Raw genomic sequence first — 19230 nt, forward strand, 5'->3', positions numbered from 1 at the left:
AGCTAGGGAATGTAATAATGACGAACATTTAGAAAACATTACAACTACAAAACAGTTTGCAGCTGCTGGAATTACCCCAAAAGAGTTTGAGGAGGCATCTATTATTCTGACCAAGAGGAGCAGCGTCACATTGAAATGTACTCCATTTGATTTATGGATAAACCAGTATAATTCTAGTACCAAGAACAAATTCAATATGATTCACAGAATCATGTCCATTTTCAAGACAACGTAGTCCGTCTCCCAAGAACTCTCCGCCTCAAAATTTTAAGCAGTGACATGATGGTGATCATTTTTACGACAATAGGTTAAAAATCATTAATTTTTCATTAAAAAAATCACTCAAATAATCAGTGTAGGGGATTATGTATTGACACGCAATACTAATTCATTTCATTTTGTTTATTAAATTGCTGTAAAATAATGAAAATCATTCTACTTTACAAACATAATTCTGGATAGCTTGTATAACAAGCAAGATGACAATTTATGTACAAAAATCAGGATAAACTAAAAAATAAAGGACAGGACCGAACAGAGTGAAAAAGGTGGACAGAATAAGTCATCCTAGCCCCTCCCCCTACGGAACAAATGGTAGCGTGCATTTATTTTAATCATAGTTGTATACTCATCTGTAAATTTTAGATATATTTTTAAATATATTCCATTAGAAGAGGAGTTTGCAGATGAAAAATAGAATTTATTACTTTAAAAGGATGGTGCAAACACGGCGAAGTTGTTTCACTCAATTTATATCTCTTATCCTCACGTTCTGTCAATAAGAAAACAATTAGAAAATATGGGTGAAACCTTGAGAGACGATATTTACAGAAATATTCAAAACTGAAAACCAAATGATTGGTACCAAAATATGAATGTCCTGGACAATATTCCATCACATGTGGGAATCGGATGGCACCACTCATTCAAAAACGAGTAGCAAGGTTGAGATCACATGTCCTGTCGGTAAACGTTTAAAGGTTTGCAAGTGGCATTATAAGACCAGCATTGATTTGCGGACTTAAGACATTCTTCTTTGATTAAATAGCGGAAAAAATAAATCCAAAACAATCTTACGAATGCATGGCTACGCAAAGAAATGTCTACAGACATACAAAAGTACACAACACAGATCACAGAAAAAGACACGAGCCCCCACCCAAAAGATGTAAACTTAGTACTACCAATGACAAAATTATTTTACATTACCATGTGTGGCGTTTGATGAATAATCGCTATTAACTTCAAAATTTGTAGTAAATAGTCCGGACTGCTGTCGTGTGTTGTTGTTGTTGAAAGTAGTCGTGTGTGCTGACTAACCGCTTGAATAAACAAAGATGGTCATAAAAATAACTGAATACAGTAGATGTCACAACTTTCTGTAGATAATATATCTAGTCCTATAATTTGTCGGTCTATAAAACCGACCGTGCAAGGGCTATAGAGCCAGTCAAGGTCGTTAAAAACTTCCATTTGTTGTAGTCTATAAAATTCTGTCTCCTATATATATATATCAGTATCTTATTCTTTTATATTATGACTGAAGACTCGTGTATTCGATTACCCATGACCTATTAATTATTTCCACCATGATAGAAATAGAACCATGCAGAAAACTCAAATACTTGAGATTGGTATTAATAACATGGCGTTCTATTCGTGGTAAGACTATTGTCCACTGAATGTGACTACGAGCTTTAAAGGACTCACGGTGTAAGGCTCTACACGTTAACCTCTACCTTTGAGTGTTAAAACTGTGTATGTGCGATCATTACGTCATATTTCTGTAACATCGTCCATGCCTGACTGCTAAGTTGTTCAAAATATTTTAGCCCAAGTAGTTATTTTGTCGTTGCTAGTTCTCAAGTAAATAGTTTTGTCGTTGCTAGTAGATTGAAGTAAATGTAATGCTTAGATATTGCACAAAATGTCCTGTCATCTTACAATATAATATTGGCGTACTACCAATGACTAAATACTTTATTCTTATCTGATTGATCATGTATTGAAATATGACCTGTTTAAACTGGGCCGAATCTAGTATTGCCGGATGCATTGAAGGTGTCAAAATCACACAGGTAATTATTAAATAATTTAGTCGGTGGTATTTAAAACGACAAAAGTGTCAGGACACTATTTAAATGTGTAGGAGAATATTGATGAATCAACTTCTTTTTAACTTCAAGTTGATCATGTTGTCTTGACAAATATTTTCATTTAAATTTTCAATTAATAATTTTAATAGAAACATCTCACAGGTTTCTTTGTATATTCAGTCCTATAAAATAGACAAGTCTCAGCCTGTATCGCAGCTTTGCTGATCTAGAAAAAATCGTTCTGTTTGCTTTTTCCAAAACGGTATGTATTCAGTTTTTACTGCATAGTCGGCCAGCAAAGAAAACAGTAAAAAGTTGATAAATACACCAATTATTTTTTTTATTTACTTTTAACATTTGAAAGCTTTGACTATATCTAATATAATTAACTTTGATTTAAACTTTCCAACTTTCCATGGATTTTAAAGATACATTAGAAATCTTAATTTGTTTTCAATAACTTTTCATCTAATCTTGGCCGTTAATTACTTATGATTTTAACACTTCGAATAAACAATACCATGAAATATCCATTGAAAATATGAAGTCACATCTATATTAAATCTAACATTAATTGTCATTAATTACTAGGACTTTTAACTTCTGTTTCTTTTGCGTACCAGCGGTGTTTCTATTGTAGGGGGTGGTACTGGAGTTAGGGATCCGGCTTAGTAGGTTGTTGGCTGAATCAAAGGCGGTCAAGCACTCTCTGTTGTCTTTTGATATTTATCTTACTAGAAAAAAAATAATTGTGAGCTGCAAACTTTTCAGTAGAACTCACACTCAGTTTTAGTTAGATAAATGTACTTTCTAATAAGGTGTGGTGGTCTTATACAGTATTCTTTTTCTAACCTTACCACTAACTGATTGCTTTCTTTGTGAGAATTCTTTTTAATAACTTGCAAAATAGCTGCAAGAAACTGGAGGTTTTCTGACGTTTGACTTAATGTTTGTGCCTTGGCCAAAAGATTTCTGTGTGCATTCACAACACTTCCTTTATTTTTTGTCATGAAATAGTTAAATCTTCGCCCAATATCTGCAGAGGGTTGAACTGAAATATATAATGAAGAATTCATTATAGGTGTTAGTTTAAAAATTCAATCTTTAATCCTAAAAGTTGATTTCAAATCTTGAATGACTCCATTTTAGCATAGATCTACAATAAGAATAGATCTTATCTTGTAGGTCAAAATGAATGAATATTCAGATGAACAATGTAAATTTGTCATAAACTAAAACCAAACCACCAAAAAGAACAGAGTGCCCAACATTGTACATATTTTATCAATACAAGGGCAATAACTGTAAACTTCATTGTTTTTATCTAAAAAAAAATACAATTATCTTATTTATAGATAGTTGGCTAACGAAAAAAATACAGCACAATTTCCAATATAATTAATATATATAATTCTCATGGGGCATTACTCTTTTAAAATTATTTGATTCACACTGATTTTGTGAAATTTTCAATGCATTGCATATATAAAACTTTGATAGAAATTCGTCATGAATTGTACACATAAGAGCAATATATTTGACTATAAAATTGCCCTGAAATTAATATTCACAAGAGAGACTGAATCTTTTAAAAATTGTTGATCAGCACAACTTTTCACATACAGCGCAGATCTAAACCTTTGATGAAAGTATAATAAATAATATGGCAAGGGTTGAAAACAAAACTTTACGACAAACGAAATGATTTCAGCTTCCCAATTGTGAACTTTCAATTTCTATGTAGCAACATTCCAGCAGCGCCTGTATACGGAGTATACAAAGATGCCAACCCCCTTTGAGTGCAATCAGTAAAAAGGCATTAATATTTCCGTAATGTGTGTCTTTTTTCAGTAATATTTACGTAAAATTTTATAATAATCATATGAACAATGGGCATACAGGAATAATTGATTGAATAGCGGTTGCTTAAGGTCCAGTGGCAAATATTTTATGCATGTACAGGAAGAGAACAAATTGACAATAAATACAAAAGATGGGTCCTTTAGTAGGGGTCGTCCGGGATGAGGGTCGGTAGATATTTACACTGCCACTGGAAAATGAGGATATATGGGATATGAGACAGAAATTTAGAATTTCAACAGGCCACCTACGGATCTATCAAAGTTGTTTCTACGGTTCTAAACGTACACAGTGTGTAGCTCTCTTTCTTCAAGATATATGAATTCATGTCCCCATTCCGACTGAACGTGGCTGCGTACTTGTATATCCACCACAGCAAATCGGACATCACACTATTGCAAGAGTATTACTGCCTATTGGAAGTAAAACCTGTAGTGACCATATTTCTTTTCCTCAGTCACCCTTTAGGGCGGCACTCGGTGACAAAGTGATGTCCTTGATTTATCAGAACTACGATTCAAAGTTGTTGAGCAATTGAGGAACACTGACCATCGCGCTAAATGGAAATATTTCTTTAAATATATGCAAAAGGTATAATGAATGGTCCGGATTTCTAGGTTTCTTTCTTTGAAATCGAAATTTAAATTGTTCCACCAGATATTGTAAAATTGAAAACAAAGACTTTTTAAGTTCATTAATTATTCAGAACTGAACAAGAAATAGAGATCGTTTTCTACTGGTAGTCCCGATTGATTTTTGGTTGCTTAACATCCAGTGACAAATATTTCATGCATGTTTGAGGACGAGAACAAAATAACAATAAATTCAAATTTAGGTAGGTCTTACAATAGAGGTCGGGAGAATTCGGGCAACCACGGTAAAATGAGGGTATATTGGATTGGGACAGAAATGTAGCCTTGCCACAGGCCAAATAAGGACCCTTCGAAGAGTTGTAGAATGGGTTGTAAACGTGAATAAAGCGTGGCACTCTCTAAACACAAGATATCAAATTTAACGTCCTCATTCTGACTGAACGCAGCCGCGTACTTGATACATCCCGCACAACTAAACGGACGCCCCTCTTTGACGAGGGTTATACTGCCGGTCGACAGTGTTAACCATATTTTTATTCCCCAGGTACCTTTAGAAATGAGAGGGGGGTAGTCCCGAGAAACCCAAAAGGAAAATAAGTCCGAACCATTCAAGCGCTTACTGTTACTCGAAATCAAAAATGAAGCGTCACAATTATCAAAAATGATTTATAAACGGAGAACTGTTTTGGACAGGTTATGAATCCGTAACAAATAGACTGTTAGTCGTAACACCGTAATTTTGGTCCAAAATTCGTAACAATTACGGGAAAATCGTAACGGTTGGCATCTATGAGTATATATCTCCCAATTGATACGATATTCCCCCGCCTGTATTTCCTATCATGATTTTCCTTGATAGAGGGTTGCTTCTCACAATGAAGCTATTAAACCAAGAGTTCCAAATGGTGAAGTTGAAATCATCCCTGCGTAAAATTTACGGACGCCATCACGAGTTGACCGATATGGAATATTCGTTTCACAGATGATATCGGATATGTTTCTTACGTCGTAACTACAATCCCCTTCCCTTTTCATGAATGTGACCTACCGATTTAGATTATTTACCAGGTTTGTAATAACATGAGCAAGACGAAGGGTGCAACATGAGGAGCAGGTTCTGCTTACCCTTCCGGAGCACCTGATATCACCCCAAGTCTTTGGTGGGATTCGTGTTGCTCAGTCTTTAGGTTTCTATGTTGTTTTTCGTTTACTATTATTTGTCTGTTTGTCTTTTTCATTTTTAGCCATGGCGTTGTCAGTTTATTTTCGAATTATGAGTTTGACTGTTCCTCTGGTATCTTTCGCCCCTTTTTTGTACATGTGATAGCACAGCTAATTTTGTGTTGGCATCCCATATTTTGTCATGTCGTTATGCATTGTGAACATTGTTCATGTGCTGACATCTTATATTATTACATGGTATCTTAAAAGAATAGAATAAAATGATCAGTTGAATACTTTTGACAGAGGGTTTGCAATCTATCAGTGCATATATTTGGTATAGTCTTTAAAATGTAGTAATAGCAATTTTTATTGAAAAAGAAGAATTAAAGTAGATCTATGTGTAAAAATCAACATTTATTTTCTTACAGGGATAATCTAGTAAGTGAAAGCTGTAGTTCTCAGATTTAGTGGTCTTAAAATAAAACCTTGCTAATTAGTGCATTGTAGAAAAAAATATATCTTAGTTATGGCCAACTTGTGGGTACTGGGTAAAAATTTGCTGTCACAACATTTTGGAAATTATTTAAAATTAAGGAATGTATCTCCCTCATGCAAAGCTCTGTTTCCTTGCCCGGCTTTGGCTATACTTTTTGGTCTTTTTTTTGTTTATAGCTCTTCATGTTTTTAATTTTTAAGCTTTGGATTTTCAAATATTTTGGCCTCGATCATCACTGAAGAGACATTGATTGTCGAAATGCGCATCTGGTGCAGAAAAATTGGTACCGTTTATGTTATTGGCACGCGATACAAGGTAGCTTTAGATAGGTGAAAACAGGAGAAACCTAAGCAAGCAGTGATCATGTGTCCAATCCCGCATGGAAACTATTTAGGTTTTCAACGGTCACTTTGATTACTGATTTTCAAGAATAAATATCTTTGTTTACTGAGATGTTCTCTTTTTTTACACCCGGTAAGTTGAAGAATTAATTCAAATATGTTCTATGTTTAGAAATATATAGTTGATTTATACAATGAGATATTTCCAAAGTTATTGTATTGTATCCGTTGTGTCCAAGCGAGACAATATATCATTTTATTTGCTGTGAAAAATGTTGATTGATTGATGGTTGCTTAACGTCCAGTGGCAAATATTCCATGCATGTTCAGGACGAGAACAAGTTAACAATATATACAATAGGTAGGTTTGATCATAATAGAATCCATCCGGGATGATGGTCTGGAAAATGAGGGTATATTGGATAGGGACACAAATTTTGCCGTGCAACAGGCCACCTACGGACACCTCAAAAAGTTGTTGCAAGGGTTCTTAACGTGCAAACAGCGTGGTACTTTCTTTACACGAGGCATCGGATTTAACGTCTGCGAATTTGATACATCCCTCACAGCCAAACGGACGCCCATTTCGGCAAGCGTTATACTGCCGGTCGGGATAGGGCCAAGTGACCATATTTCGTTTCCCCAGTCATCCTTGGGGGTCGTTGAAAATTTAAGTAGATCAACCAAGTAACGATAGAACAATAACGCAAATATTTTCAGAATAACATATCTGAACACTTGGGGAGTCGGTTTTACAAAAAAACTTGCGACTAAGATCATTCGGAATCAAATAATGTTTAAGATACCTAATATGTTAAGGTTTCACAAGAAATACCGATTAAAAATAAATTGCTAAAGGTACCTCAGATATCTTGTTTAAAATATAATATACATCTCATATTATATAAAATATCTTATAATATATACAATATCTCATTTTTAAGACATCTTATCAACTATATTAGACATCTTTTAAACTATATTAGATATATTATAAACTATATTATATATCTTAATAACTATATGATATTATATAAACATTACAAGATACCTTATAAACTGTATGAGATATCTAATAAAGTTTATTAAAATTCTTGCAGTTGAAATAAATAGTAAAACAGCTTGCCATAAAATTTGCTATTTTACTTCTACCTTCTTGAAAATTTACCCCCAAGGGTGACTGGGGAATAGAAGTATGGTCACCATTGGTCTTCCTCCGACCGGCAGTAAAACTCGTGCTAAAGTTGGGCGTCCGTTTGGCTGTGCGGGATGTACAAATTTGCAGCCACGTCCGGTCAGAATGGAGACGTTAAATCCGATGCCTCGTGTAAAGAAAGTGCCACGTTCTTTGCACGTTAAGAACCCTTGCAACAACTCTTTGAGGGGTCCGTAGGTGACCTGTTGCAAGGCTAAATTTCTGTCCCTATCCAATATACCCTCATTTCCCGTGGCAGTCTAAATTTCTCCGACCTTAATCCCTTAATCTTTTACAGAACCTACCTATTGTATTTATTGTGAACTTGTTCTCGTCCTGTATATGCATGAAATATTTGCCACTGGACGTTAAGCAACCAACAATCAATCAATCAATCTTGAAATTTACTTCTTTTCAAACATAGAGATATTAAAGCTACATTGAACAGAATATAGTGAATAAATAATATCTTAAAATTCAAATGATTTGTAGATTTCATTTTGGTTGATGCAAGTTTCAGTTTCTCAAGGTCTTTAACTACTGTTCATAATATCAACTCAAAAAGTAGAGTTAAAAGTAATCCACATAATTTAAGTTTATTGTGGCACCCTATTTATAGCAACTGATGAAGATATTATTATAAGGTTTCTTGTAATTACCTTGACCCTTTCTGTTCCTATTTCCAACAAATTTGCAACTTTCTCAATGGTCTCCTTCCACTGTTAACCTGCATGCTTCATTCCTGCTTTCCATGCTTTCTCTGGTTTTTCATTCATGTTGTTGGAATAATCTTCTCTTGCTTTTTCTATAATAGTGAATAAATAATATCTTAAAATTCAAATGATTTGTAGATTTAATTTTGGTTGATGCAAGTTTCAGTTTCTCAAGGTCTTTAACTACTATTCATGATATCAACCCAAAACGTAGAGTCAAAAGTAATCCACGGAATTTAAGTTTATTGTGGCAACCTATTTATAGCAACTGATGAAGATATTATCATAAGGTTTCTTGTAATTACCTTGACCCTTTCTGTTCCTATTTCCAACAAATTTGCAACTTTCTCAATGCTCTCCTTGCAATGTTTACCTGCATGATTCTTTCTCTGGTTTTTCATTCTCGTTGTTGGAATAATCTTCTCTTGCTTTTTCTATAATAGATGTATTTACTTAGCAAATTTAAAAAAAAAAAGATCGAGTGAATATTGTTTTTGGTTTTGCAGTTTCGTACTTGATGATCATAATAAACAGCTCAGATCATTTACACAATTTGACCATGCATTGAATCCACATTATTGTCACATTTACATATTATAAAACTGTAATGATGTTGTATGATTGCCAAAGAGACAAATATCCACCAAATTTCAAATAAAGTTAATGTAAGCAGTTTAAGGCAACCATATAAGGCCTTCAACAATAAGAATCAAATGCTCTGCTAGGCGCAAGCTTGATATAACCTGTAACAGTTGAGGCATATATGGGCACGACATTTAAACTTTAAACAGCTCTGAATTTGGATTGTGGTTGAATATTTAACACAGCATTTGATGAGTATTTATTGCAGAAATGAATTAATAACAAGCGATAAGGAATGTTAGTTTGCACTTGATGATGTCTAAGTATTCATCATGTTTATAGATCGGTTAAAATTGTGAATGGAATTAAAGCCTAGTGTTTGGAGTATTCTGTCATTGTCTTTTAAATTGTTTGCACAGCGTAGTTCAAACTGTTTCAAGCTAAGTACAAATAAAAATTATATCTTGAGATAATGTATATGGTTATTCTCTTTATACTGCAACAATAAAATTTCTTACAAATGAAATATTTTGGGTAAAAACCAACCTTTTTAATTTGAAGAGGACAAAGTAAAAGTCCCGCAAACTTGTATTCTTTATTAACATCATAAACAAAACTCTGTGACTCAAGCTGTCAGCCTCTGCATTTTGCTAAACATAAATCACTGTCCATTACTAAAAAGACCTAGTATAAATTTATTATACGACCGCATTGGTTTTCGCACAATAACTTTAGTTTAAGTGAATGGATCTCTATGAAATTTTACCATAAGGTTCAATACCACAAAAGGAAGGTTGGGATTGATTTTGGGGGTTATGGTCAACAGTTAAGGAATTAGGGGCCAAAAATAAGCATTTTTGTAACTTCCAGACAATAACTTGTGTGTTAGTGTATGGATCTCTCTGACATTGTACCACAAGGTTCAATATCACAAAGGGAATGCTGGGATTGATTTTGGGGGTAATTGCCCCAAAATTTTAGGAGTTCGGGACCAAAACTTAAAAATCTAAATACACAGTTAAATTTGGCATATCAAAGAACCCCAAAAAAGGGGTAAAAAACAAGCATTTTCTAGTTTCATAACAATAACTTGTGTGTAAGTGTATGGATCTTTATGAAATTGTACTACAAGGTTCCATATCACAAAGGGAAAGCTGGGTTTGAGTTTGGGGGTAATTGCCCTAAACGTTTAGGAATTTGGGGCCAAAAAACAAGCATTTTTCTAGTATCCAGACAATAACTTGTTTTCAAGTGTACTGCAAGGTACCATACCACAAACGGAAGGCTGGGATTGAGTTTGGGGGTGATGAATCATAAGGGGGTTAAACAAATTTTTTTGGGGGGGGGATCTTTTTTTTTTCCAAAATAAAACTTTGGGGTTCTTTAATATGCTGAAACTAACCATGTATTAAGTCTTTGGATTTTGGGCCCCGCTTTTAAATTGGTCCACATTGAGGTCCAAAGGGTCCAAATTTAAAGTTTGTTTGATTTCATCGAAAGTTGAATTATTGGGGTTCTTTGATATGCCGAATCTAACTGTGTATATATATTTTTAATTTTTGGTCCCGTTTTCAAATTGGTCTACATTAAGGTCCAAAGGGTACAAAATTAAACTTAAGTTTGATTTTAACAAAAATTGAATTCTAGGGGTTCTTTGATATGCCAAATCTAACCTTGTATTTAGATTTTTAATTTTTGGTCCCGTTTTCAAATTGGTCTGCATTAAGGTCCAAAGGGTCCAAAATTAAACTTAGTTGATTTTAACAAAAATTGAATTCTTGGGGTTCTTTGATATGCTGAATCTAAACATGTATTTAGATGTTTAATTATGGATCCAGTTTTCAAGTTTGCCCAAATCAGGGTCCAAAATTAAACTTTGTTTGATTTCAACAAAAAATGAATATATGGGGATCTTTGATATGCTGAATCTAACCATGTATTTAGATTTTTGATTTTTGGGCCCCGTTATCAAATTGGTTCACATTGCGGTCAAAAGGGTCCAAAATTAAACTTTTGTTTGATTTCATCAAAAATTGAATTCTTGGGATTCTTTGATATGCTGAATCTAACCATGTATTTAGATTTTGGATATTGGACAAAATAGGTAAATGTCCAATTTAACATTTTTAAGTTCTTAGACCACATTCATTCTGTCATAAACCTATGCTGTGTCAAATACTTAACCACAATCCAAATTCAGAGCTGTATCAAGCTTGAATGTAGTGTCCATACTTGCCCCAACTGTTCAGGGTTCGACCTCTGCTGTCGTATCAAGCTGTGCCCTGCGGAGCATTTTATTATTACATATAATTTTAAGAATATATATTCATTGAAAAGGGTAACAAAATTACTTTTTGGGATTTATAAATAAACTCATCATAGATACCAGGATACAAATTTTGTATATACGCCAGACGCGCGTTTCGTCTACAAAAGACTCATCAGTGACGCTCGAATAAAAAAATGTATAAAAGGCCAAATAAAGTACAAAGTTGAAGAGCATTGAGGACCAAAAATTTCTTAAAGTTTTGCCAAATACAGCTGAGGTAATCTATTCCTGAGGTAGAAAAGCCTTAAGGTGGTACCCAACACTACAGGGAGATAACTCTGTAAAATCAGCTAAACGTTTTAATTACGTTATGTTGTTAAGGGAGTATTAAGCTTCTCAATGATCAAAATTAGTGTTTGTCAAACTGCTATTTTAACAGTGTATTTTTTCTGATAAAATGGTTGGTTCAAATTCTTTGAAATTTTATATTTTTGTCAAAGGGTCAAAGAAAATACTTTTTCAAAATTTTATGAAAATTAAACGAGCCAAATTAATTTTAGTGAAAGTGTTGGGTACCACCTTAAAGCATTTTTATTAAACTGCATGACTATGAAGATAAAAGGAACTACAACTGTTTTATACATTTTGATATGTACTGCAATAACATGTAATTATTAAAACTTCTGTAAATAGACCAAACCGACCACTTCGCGTTTCCCATTAGCTTCCCTGGAAAACACCTCTTTTCTCAGGCTATGCATTTGCTCCACTTTGTCGACTATCATCTAAAAGAATCAGTTTGAAAACTTTGTTAACTATAATTCGATCTGTATACAAATAACAAGTTTCTACATGTATTCCTCTTGATTTACATGAATGATACTAGAAGTTTACATGTCAACTGAATTTTCTTGTATTGAAATTTCATCCTAAATCAGTACTCTATGGACATTTAAAATGCCCTTTTAAGGAGGTGCATAACATAACAGGGAGATAACTCTGTTAAATCAGCTGAATGTTTAAATCACTTTTTATTGTTAGTCATATGAAACGTGTGACTGGTGAAAAATAATGTTTATCCAATTCATGAACCAATGCATGTATATGATATTAAATTAGTCTTGTGTGCACGATTTTATCATTTCAACGGAAACATATCGAATAATCATTTGGTTTTTTCTCTCTGTCGGTTAAGATGTTAAAATATGACATCTAATTATTTTTTTGAGTTTTGAAGCCGTAGTTCACCAATTGACACCTTATAGTAAACAATCAACAAAGAAGCAACGATATTGAGCACATGTATAACATGTACAATCAGATAATAGTTTATTCAACGGGGTTAAACATGTTTATAAGATCTCAACCCTCCCCTTATACCTCTAGCCAATGTAGAAAAGTAAACGCATAACAATACGCACATTAAAATTCTGTTAAGAGAAGTCCGAGTCCGATGTCAGAAGATGTAACCAAAGAAAATAAACAAAATGACAATAATACATAAATAACAACAGACTACTAGCAGTTAACTGACAGGCCAGCTCCAGACCTCAATTAAACTGAAAGATTATTTCTTCATCAGATGAATATCAGGCACAATCCCTCCCGTTAGGGGTTTAGTATCATACCATCATAAAATATATGAGAAGAGCATAACCCGTGTTATGCCAACAACTGGTTTTTAAATAAATGTGTTTAGTTCCAATGCAAAGACCCTATAATTGAATCAATATTAAAGCCAAAATATGCAATATTTAATGACCTGACAATAGTATCGTAACTATATCCCTTCTTAATAAGTCTTTATAAAGTTTTTTAGTGCTTTATAAAGAATATTACCATAAAAGATAAGATGTGAAATACCTGAACGTATAAGAAGTCTTCATGTTGAGCTATATTTACGAATAGATACATTGCCCCAAGAACATATGATTTAGGAAAGTCAGCTCTGTTGCGTTTTTAGTCATAGGACTTTCTTGATTTTCAACTGACAACCAAAGGTTTTTTTTCAAGTTACCATAGCAACTTCACAATAATATATACAGTAACAGTTGACGTATTGTTATTTGTTATAAATGATCATATCCTGGGAATCATTGAAAATAAATTTTATCTACAATTTCTTTGTTGTTTTGACATGCTAAAATGCCATATTTGTGACAATTTTCCCTTAATTTTAGACTATATGGTCTGCTGTATGAGCTTTGTTGCTATGGAAACAGTCCAACATTTGCACACATATGGCGAAAACGTGTTTTATTTTATATTTCCAATGATTTAGCATGGTTCTTAATGAAAAAAAAAAAAAAAATCACATTCCATGTGAAGTTAAGTGTTTACTGACTTGGCCGCTTAATATGGTTAAAGAAAAAAATAGATTCACTTAACATGTTGAACTTGGGCATTACGTTCCATTTATTGAACAGTTAACAGAACTGTTGAATATGCTTAAAGTACAAGACTTTTAATGCAGACAGAAATTCAGATTCTGAATACTGATAGAACATTTTTTCATCAGCCCCATCACCGAACAACCAAGGAAAATTTGCTACATTTAGCATCTACCATGATGATTTTGAAATACCAAAATACACTATGGGCTCGACCAAGAATAAACATAAACTATTAGCCTTTTAATGGAATTCGTTGAATATATTACCAGAGTATCAATTTGAAATGCAGTCTACTCAACACTTACTCCTCATCCATAAAACTTCTTCTAGAAAATGGTACAATTTAAAAAAAAGTAGGACAAGTTCATTGAAGAAACAGCATACCACGTACATTCAGTTGGTGGTACAATTCCGAGAGGCAGTTACCAAGAAAGATTGTAGAATGATGTGTAAGCGGTATCCATGCATAGTCCGAGTTTTTATAAGAATTTGGCCGACTGCTTAAGAATCAGGTAATACAAAAGTAATGTAACCGGAAAATAATAAAGAATATAGGTTGCTGATTGGCCATTTATGCATTACTACACTTTAAATTGAAAGGGAAAGCTATGGATGGAAAACTGTGTGCACCTTACAGTGTGCTCTTTTCTGACATTGATAGACAGCTTACTCCTCAACATTATCTGTAAATGACTCACGACGTATAACACCAACACTAGCACCGACACAACCATCACTTTGTAAGCTGGTGGCTGAGAAATCGTCTCGATTTATCAAGACTGAAGACTCTGACAAAACATTAAAGTGCCATATCAGTCTAAATGTTGAAATATTTTTTTACGGGTTTATCTCTTTCAAATAAATTTAGTAATTGTTTACAAAATTTCGCGTATTAAAAAAGATTTCCACACAGGTGAGTTTTGCATTTGTAATCCCACCTAAGGCGATTTTATAGATCGGCAATTTCCGGAGAAAAACGAAGTCTGATGTCACATTGTGAACACATATACTTCCGATATTGCAAAAGACTACAAACAAACGAGAATATTTACAAACAAGTTTCATCTACGACAATGCCGAGAGGAGATCGCGGAGGTTCAAGTGGAGGCAGTGGGACGACATGTGTAGCACCTAATAAAGGGAACACAAATGAGGACGGGTTTTCATTGCATTCCTTCCCAATAGACCCCAATCTTCGGAAAAATGGACAGGGTTTGTGAAACTTCAGAGAGCCAACTGGTATGGACCAACAGAGATTTCAGCCCTATGTTCCGTTCACTTTTCTATTGATGACTTCCCGTTCAGGCATAGGTTCGAGATTGAACATATGGGTAGGGCCCGAAGAAGGCGAAGTTGAATGTTGGTGCTGTACCTACTTTACATAGTATTGCAAAGCAAGTTCACATGGTTAAGGAGAAGACTAATGCAACAGAGCATCCTATTCCGACGACTCTAAAACACGCACTTCCACGTCTGGAGATGTTATCACCCTCAGAGACATCATCCTCCAAAGAAGATCAGAAGAGGCTATTCAAAATGAGAAGCTGCAAGGGTAAACAACACTTTCCATCATTTGTCTATGTCAAATTAGAATTTTTTGAATGCTCCAATAATTGTTAAACAGATATTCATAATCCAATATTAATTCATTGAATGGATAAGCCTTGAAATCATCAGTGGCGGATCCAGATTTTTTTATATGGATGGTGGGCCCTTCATTTTTGGTCCGATAAGCAGTTTGAAAAGGGGAACCATGAGTTTAAACCAAAAATCCCCGAGTTTTAAAAAAAAAAACAACCGATAAAGTGGGGCCTGGTCCGCCTCTGATCATTGATAATAAACTTGTACAAACTTAACCTTGATACACATACAAAATAATCTGATGTCGGATCTTGATATACTTTCAGACTGTTCCGAGAACATCAACTGATAAAACATCTCTGCAAATTCTTACAATAACGGACGAGAAAAGGATTACCGGCCAGAATTTCAAAGTGATATTCTGGGCCGGTAACCAAGAATATGTTGTTACCACATTGGGGCGGTTTAACACCTATTCCTTCAGTTCCATGGTAGTGGATCTGTGGCAGGGGGCATTCAATTTAATGCCACGATGGACACCTGCATAAAAGTACGTATTTAACATGAACTATAAATACTTTTAACAAAAGTTAGGCTCCAATGGATAAAGTATATAGCCAGGTGGGCGTAGTATTATATATACGCTGATGTTAGTCGTATAATTTCCATATACTCCCCAAATACTTTATATTCGCATTCAAAATCATGACCTATTGGAAATGTATCGCCCTCTTTGTAACATATGATTGTAAAATATTCAAAATATTCCAATTAGGATTTTTTTATAAAAAAAAAAAAAAAACAAATATTAAGTGTAACAATAAATACAATAGGTAGGTCTTGTTATAATAGAGGCCATCAGGATGATCGTAGGGGAAATTTGGACTGCCACTGGAAATTGAGGGTATAATGCATAGAGATAGACATTTAGCCTTGTAACAGGCCACCTACGGACCCCTCAAAGAGTTGTTGCAAGGGTTCTTAACTTGCAAAGAGCGTGGCACTCTCTTTACACGAGGCATCGGATTTAACGTTCCCATTCTGACCGGACGTGACTGCGAACTTGATACATCCCGCACAGTCAAACGGACGCCCCACTGCGGCAAGCGTCTTACTGCCGGACGGGAATAGATCAAGTGACCATAGTTCAATTAGTGAAATCAAGATCTATAAAGCAGCCAGAGTAAGGAAAGCAAACGCAACTAAAAAAAAAGAAAAGTGAAGAAGTTTGCAGCGTCCTCAATTGACCAATAGCAAGAACTTTTAAATGTACTTTACTCATGTCCAACACGACCAGTCGCTTTGTCTGCATTTAATCGTGTTTCCTACAACTTCTTTTGAACACGACCTGCCCTAACTATTGCCAAAATACCATTACCATTGAACAGTTTGTATTCTTCAGACAACCAGAACTTGCCAATTGATGACTTGTATGCCAAAGGAATTTGTGACCGAATGATAATTTCAGACAATGATAAAACATACATCTATGACTGTACAAAAACACAGAGCCATGACATGGTATGAACTATGAATTAAAAGACTTGTGGTCGAATATGAGACTAGAGATCCTGAAATCATTATCACTGAAGCACACCAATATTTCTTTTTAGAAGGATTGGCAACAAGACCTTCAACAGAAATATGACAAAGACATGGTGTTTATGGAAACACGCAGGACATGCTTTAGACCATCTCGCAACATATCCAACAACCGATCCGGCAGTATTTGAACGACAGTCCCAATTATTCAATATTCCTTGATGAAACTAGATATTGCTATTGCTAGGCAGATGACATTCATGGCAAGATACTTCACACCGAACCTCAAGACAACTTTCCTACCACTCGTTGATCTACCAGATGGCAAAGCAGATACTATCATAACAGCACTTAAGAACTTCTCCACAACTCACCAACTAGACACAAGCAGACTAATGAGTTTGGTTCTGACAGGGCATCAGATATGGTTGAAAAAAAACAGGGGTAAGATATTTTTTATTAAAAAATAATAATCAATCGGCTATTAAATTTGCAAATTATTATATGTGCAGCCGAGTATATTTGTAAAATTTCAATACAAAAAACAAATTAAGTATTCAACATGTTTTCCAGGTTGCTACCCAGTTGAACGCCATCATCTCAGAGTTGTTCTATGTGCACTGCATAGCACATCGACTAGCTCTTGCCTCTGGTCAAGCCAGCTCCAACATCAACTACCTGAAGAAGGTTAAGGATATCATGACACAGCTTTCCTTCTTCTGCAAGAATTCAGCTGTTCGAATACATGGTTTTAAAGAGATAATGGTATATATTGTTCAATTTCTTATAATTTTAATTTATCAATAAACATATCAATTTGAACATATCAATAAACATATCAATTTGAACATAGCAATAAACGTATCAATTTGAACAATTATAAATACTTCTCACATTTTTTTGTTAAATAATGTAGTTTAATAATATTAAATACATCTCACATTCATTTGTCAAATAAAGTGAAGACTTGTTGTTATACTGTTTAGTTTTTGGAGATAATTTGTGTGTCCTTTGTTTAATATGCACATAGACCAAGGTGAGCGACACAGGCTCTTCAGTAATAATTTATAAAAGTAAACCATTATAGGTCAAGGTACGACCTTCAACACGGATTCTTAGCCCACACCAAACACCAAGATTTAAAAATTATTATTGTAAAACCATTCAAACGAGAAATCTTGTTCAACAAAAGTGAAAATATATTGGAAATGAATTTTTGTTTATCAGTCTGAATTTAAGGACATTAATTATGTGTTTAACTGCTTTTACATGATAATGTTTGCAATTTAAACATTTACAATTATATTTCAGACTTTCTACTTCCATCTTTTACACCACGTGCCCCAATATATTACAATGTATGGTCCACAAAAGAACTTCTGGATGTTCCCATATGAGAGGTTTAACCATACATAGACGGAATCCATTTCGAACAACCAACACCAAGAAGTCAGTGCTGTGAAAAAATGGAGATTTGTTTGGGTTGTTATGCAATTTCTTTTTGATTGAATGTGAAGTGTGTAGCCAGCGTCGTATAGTCAAAGGAACTACAGCAGAATCGTAACACAACAGCGCTATGAATCGAGCAATACATTGACACATAGTGGAAAAGAAAAAAAAATAAATAATTGAGTTATATTTTTTGTTAAATGTTATACAAATTTAGAATAAAACAATAAACTTCGAATAATTCAGCAACCTCTTCAAAAAAGGACTAAAAGTACAGAATAATTATAAGTCGAAGAGGAACTGGTTAATAGAAATTCGTCCCAGATTTGGTGTTTGGTCAGTGGTTTTGCTAGAGTTCGTCATTTTTGTATATTACAAAACGGTTTTCAAAATGACAAAAGTATTTCATATCAATTTCGTAGCTTAAATTTGGAAAGTGTAAAACGATATATTTTTTACATTTAAAATTACTTTAGTTCTACCTGTCGTCAAGTTTCATTATATTTTCTTTAATTTTTAGGTACAATGGTTACTATCCATATTGGAGCACAGTGGTTTCTTGGAGCCACTGAAGAAGGCAGCCAAATGTGTGGAGAGCAGTCTGTATCCCGGTAGACACAACCAAGAGACACGTCATGCCTCTCCAGAGGAATGACTGGGCATACTTCAAGGTGAGACCTGTTTCCTTACTTATCACAACATTCCACCATGCTAGAACACCCAAAGGTAGTTACCAGGATACGTCCATCGAGAGTGAAACACAAAAGGAAAAGGGTCAATGGTGCTATATAATAACTGTGTTGGATCAGTTTCGCTCTTCTTCAGTTGTAGTGGTGAAGATCTTGCATTCATTATCTGGTTTGGTTACCTGGACGTATGATACTGGTTCCAGGTGTTATTTCGTGAAAAACAGCAGGAACTTTCCAAATTGTGTTATAATATTCGTCTCAACTCGG

The sequence above is a fragment of the Mytilus californianus genome, unplaced genomic scaffold (genome assembly GCF_021869535.1).
Source record: "Mytilus californianus isolate M0D057914Y unplaced genomic scaffold, xbMytCali1.0.p SCAF_12, whole genome shotgun sequence".
NCBI lineage: Eukaryota > Metazoa > Mollusca > Bivalvia > Mytilida > Mytilidae > Mytilus > Mytilus californianus.